Source organism: Arachis hypogaea, chromosome 9 (assembly GCF_003086295.3).
Source record: "Arachis hypogaea cultivar Tifrunner chromosome 9, arahy.Tifrunner.gnm2.J5K5, whole genome shotgun sequence".
NCBI lineage: Eukaryota > Viridiplantae > Streptophyta > Magnoliopsida > Fabales > Fabaceae > Arachis > Arachis hypogaea.
In genome coordinates this window covers 56664497-56669633 of record NC_092044.1, presented here as the reverse complement: position 1 = coordinate 56669633, position 5137 = coordinate 56664497, and the positions used below count along the sequence as shown (strand labels likewise).

Genomic DNA, 5137 nt, shown 5'->3' with positions numbered 1-5137 from the left:
AACAGCATCTGTAGTCCTTTTCAGCCTCTGAATCAGATTTTTGCTCAGGTCCCTCAATTTCAGCCAGAAAATACCTGAAATCATAGAAAAACACACAAACTCATAGTAAAGTCCAGAAAAGTGAATTTCAACTAAAAACTAATAAAAATATAATAAAAACTAACTAAAACATACTAAAAACAATGCCAAAAAGCGTATAAATTATCTGCTCATCGGTAGCCATTGACAACGGTGATGCCCTACATACAGCTTGCCATAGAAGGGAGTGATAAAATTGGATAAATGCCCAGGGACAAACATCTCCATACACTTATCTGAAATTCCCACCATTAATTTACATAAGTATTTCTATCCTTTATTATTTAAGCAAGTATCTCTTTATATTTCCCAAAATCAATTATTATCCACCTAACTGAGATTTACAAGATGACTATATCTTGCTTCATACCAATAATATCTGTGGGATCGACCCTTACTCACGTAAGTTATTACTTGGACGACCCAGTACACTTGCTGGTTAGTTGTGCGGAGTTGTGATAAAGTGTGATTCATGTTTGAGAGCACCAAGCCTTTGGAGCCATTGTTGATGATCACAATTTCGTCCACCAAGTTTTTGGCGCCGTTGCCAGGGATTGTTCGAGTATGGACAACTGACGGTTCGTCTTGTTGCTCAGATTAGGTAATTTTCTTTTTGTTTTGTTTCAAAAAATTTTCAAAAAAAATTTTTTTTTCCTTTTTTTTCGAAAATAAATAAAGAAAATACCAAAAAAAACATAAAATCATAAAAACCAAAAATATTTTGTGTTTCTTGTTTGAGTCTTGAGTCAATTTTTAAGTTTGGTGTCAATTGCATACTTTAAAAATTTTTCTTGCATTTTTCGAAAATTCATGCATTCATGGTGTTCTTCATTATCTTCAAGTTGTTCTTGACAAGTCTTCTTGTTTGATCTTGATGTTTTCTTGTTTTGTGTTATTTGTTGTTTTTCATATGCATTTTTCGTTTGTTAGAGTCCATGCATTAAAGATTTCTAAGTTTGGTATCTTGCATGTTTTCTTTGCATCAAAAAATTTTCAAAATTATGTTCTTGATGTTCATCATGATCTTCAAGGTGTTCTTAGTGTTCATCTTGACATTCATAGTGTTCTTGCATGCATCATGAGTTTTGATTCATAATTTTCATGTTGTGAATCATTTTTGTATTTTTCTCTCTCCTCATCAAAAATTCAAAAATTAAAAAAATATATTTTCCTTATTTCTCTCCAAAATTTCGAAAATTTGAGTTGACTTAGTCAAAAACTTTTAAAATTAGTTATTTCTTGTAAGTCAAGTCAAATTTTCAATTTTAAAAATCTTATCTTTTTAAAATCTTTTTCAAAAATCATATATTTTTCATTTTTTCCATTTTATCGAAAATTTTGAAATTTATTTTTCAAAAATATTTTTCTTAATTTTATTTCAAATTTTCAAAAATTATGCTAACAATTAATATGATTGATTCAAAAATTTGAAGTTTGTTACTTTCTTGTTAAGAAAGGTTCAATCTTTAAATTCTAGAATCTTATCTTTTAATTTCTTGTTAGTTAAGTAATTAATTTTAAAAATTAAATCTATCTTATCTTATCTTTTATATCATATCTTTTTCAAAATTTTATCTTTTTCAAAAATTTAATTTCAAAATATCTTATCTAACTTCTTATCTTCTTATCTTTTCAAATTTGATTTTAATATCTTTTTCAACTAACTATTTGACTTTTTGTTTGTTTCTTATCTTTTTCAAAACCACCTAACAACTTTTCCCTCTCTAATTTTTGAAAATATCTCATCACTTTTTCAAAAATTCTTTTTAATTAATTAATTATTTTAATTTTAATTCTATCTTATCTTTTATTTTCGAAAATCATTTAACTTCTTTTCAAATTTATTTTCGAAATTTCTTCACTCTCCCCTTCTTCTATTTATTTATTTATTTACTAACACTTCTCTTCATCTCTCTTCATCTCAAATCACTGCCCCTATCTATTCATTCTTCTTCACTCCTATTCCCTTTCTTCTTCTGCTAACATAAAGAAATCTCTATACTGTGACATAGAGGATTCCTCTTTCTTTTCTTGTTATCTTCTTCCCTATATAAGCAGGAACAAGGAAAAAGGCATTCTTGTTAAAGCTGATCCTGAACCTGAAAGGACTCTGAAGAGGAAATTCAGAGAAGCTAAATTACAACAATCCAGAGATAACCTTTCTGAAATTTTCGAACAAGAAAAGGAGATGGCAGCAAAACCCAACAACAATAATGTAAGGAGGATGCTTGGTGATTTCACTAAACTAACTTTCAAATTTGATGGAAGAAGCATCTCCATTCCGGCCATTGGAGCAAACAATTTTGAGCTGAAACCTCAATTAGTTGCTCTAATACAACAGAACTGCAAGTTTTATGGACTTCCATCTGAAGATCCTTACTAGTTTTTAACTGAGTTCTTGCAGATTTGTGAGACTGTAAAGACGAATGGAGTAGATCCTGAAGTCTACAGGCTCATGCTTTTCCCTTTTTGCTGTAAGAGACAGAGCTAGAACATGGTTGGATTCACAACCTAAGGATAGACTGGACTCCTGGAATAAGCTGGTCACGGCCTTCTTGGCTAAATTCTTTCCTCCTCAAAAGCTGGGCAAGCTTAGAGTGGATGTTCAGACCTTCAAACAAAAAGATGGTGAATCCCTCTATGAAGCTTGGGAAAGATACAAACAGATGACCAAAAGATGTCCTTCTGACATGTTTTCAGAATGGACCATGATAGATATATTCTATTATGGTCTATCTGAGTTCTCTAATATGTCATTGGACCATTCTGCAGGTGGATCCATTCACCTAAAGAAAATGCCTGTAGAAGCTCAAGAACTTATTGACATGGTTACAAATAACCAATTCATGTACACTTCTGAGAGGAATTCCGTGAATAATGGGACGCCTCAGAGGAAGGGAGTTCTTGAAATTGATGCTCTGAATGCCATATTGGTTCAAAACAAAGTGTTGACTCAGCAAGTCAACATGATCTCTCAAAGTCTGAATGGATGGCAAAATGCATCCAACAGTACTAAAAAGGCAGCTTCTAAAGAAGCTTATGATCTTGAGAACCCTGCAATGGCAGAGGTTAATTACATAGGTGAACCTTATGGAAACACCTATAATTCATCATGGAGAAATCATCTAAATTTCTCATGGAAGGATCAACAAAAGCCTCAATAAGGCTTTAATAATGGTAGAAGAAACAGGCTAAGCAATAATAAGCCTTTTCCATCATCTTCTCAGCAACAGACAGAGAATTCTGAACAGAGCACTTCTAACTTATCAAACATAGTCTCTGATCTGTCTAAGGCCACTTTAAGTTTCATGAGTGAAACAAGATCCTCCATTAGAAATTTGGAGGCACAAGTGGGCCAGCTGAGTAAGAAAATCATTGAAACTCCTCCCAATATTCTCCCAAGCAATACAGAAGAGAATCCAAGAGGAGAGTGCAAGGCCATTGATGTAATCAATATGGCCGAATGCATAAGGGAGGAGAAGGACGAAAATCCTAGTGAGGAAGACCTCCTGGGACGTCTCTCAAACAAGAAGGAGTTCCCTATTGAGGACCTAAAGGAATCTGAGGCTCATATAGAGACCATAGAGATTCCACTAAATCTCCTTCTGCCATTCATAAGCTCTGAAGACTATTCTTCCTCAGAAGAGGATGAAGATATGACTGGAGAGCAAGTTGCTCAATATCTATGAGCTATCATGAAGCTGAATGCAAAGTTGTTTGGTAATGAGACTTGGGAAGGTGAACCTCCCTTGCTCATTAGTGAACTAGATACACGGGTTCAGCAAACTCTACCTTAAAAGAAACAAGATCCTAGGAAATTCTTAATACCCTGTACCATAGGCACCATGACCTTTGAAAAAGCTCTGTGTGACCTGGGGTCAGGCATAAATCTTATGCCACTCTCTGTAATGGAGAAACTAGGGATCATTGAGGTACAACCTGCCTTATTCTCATTACAATTGGCAGACAAGTCAGTAAGACAGGCTTATGGATTAGTAGAGGATGTGTTGGTAAAGGTTGAAGGCCTTTACATCCCTACTGATTTCATAATCCTAGACACTAGGAAGGAAGAGGATGAATGCATCATCCTTGGAAGACCTTTCCTAGCCACAACAGGCGCTATAATAGATGTTAATAGAGGAGAATTAGTCCTTCAATTGAATGGTGACTACCTTGTGTTTAAGGCACATGGCCATCCCTCTGTAACAAAAGAGAGTAAGCATGCAGAGCTTCTCTCAATACAGAGTCCAAAAGAGCCCCCACAATCAAACTCTAAGTTTGGTGTTGGGAAACCTTCATCATGCTCTGAACTTCTCTAAGGCTCCATGAGAGCCCACTGTCAAGCTAGTGACATTAAAAGAGCGCTTGTTGGGAGGCAACCCAATTTTTATTTATCTAATTTTCTTTTTATTTTAATGTTATTTTGTGTTTTAGTAGGTTCATGATCATGAGGAGTCACGAAAAACTATTAAAATTAAAAACAGAATCAAAAACAGCAGAGGAAAAATCACACCCTAGAGGAAGGCCTTACTGGTGTTTAAACGCCAGTAAGGTGCATCTGGCTGGCGTTCAATGCCAGAACAGAGCATGGATCTGGCGCTGAACGCCAGAAACAAGCAACATCTTGGCGTTTGAACGCCAGGAATGTGCCCTGAGGAAAGCTGGCGCTGAACACCAGTAACAAGCATGGAACTGGCGTTCAACGCCAGAAACATGCTGCACATGGGCGTTGAACGCCCAGAACGTGCATCATTTCGGCATTTAAACGCTAGAATGGTATGCTAAGGCATTTTACATGCCTAATTGGTGCAGGGACGTAAATCCTTGACGCCTCAGGATCTGTGGACCCCACAGGATCCCCACCTAACATATTCTCCCCTCTTCTCAACATTCATTCTCTCTTTCCAATAAGCACTCTTCCCCAAAACCCTTCACCAATCACCTCAATCTCTCTTCCCAATTACCCCTTCACCACTCACATCCATCCACTCTTCCCCATAAACCCCACCTACCTTCAAAATTCAAGAATCTTTCACACCCAAACCCACACTAAATGGCC

General features: G+C 35.7%; 1 non-coding gene across 1 annotated transcript; it reads right to left on the bottom strand.

Moving 5' to 3' along the window:
* Positions 1–2666: 2666 nt before the first annotated feature.
* Positions 2667–2770, bottom strand: LOC112713372 (small nucleolar RNA R71). Its single transcript, XR_003158345.1, has one exon. It is a non-coding gene; the product is annotated as a small nucleolar RNA R71 (small nucleolar RNA).
* Positions 2771–5137: the final 2367 nt, after the last annotated feature.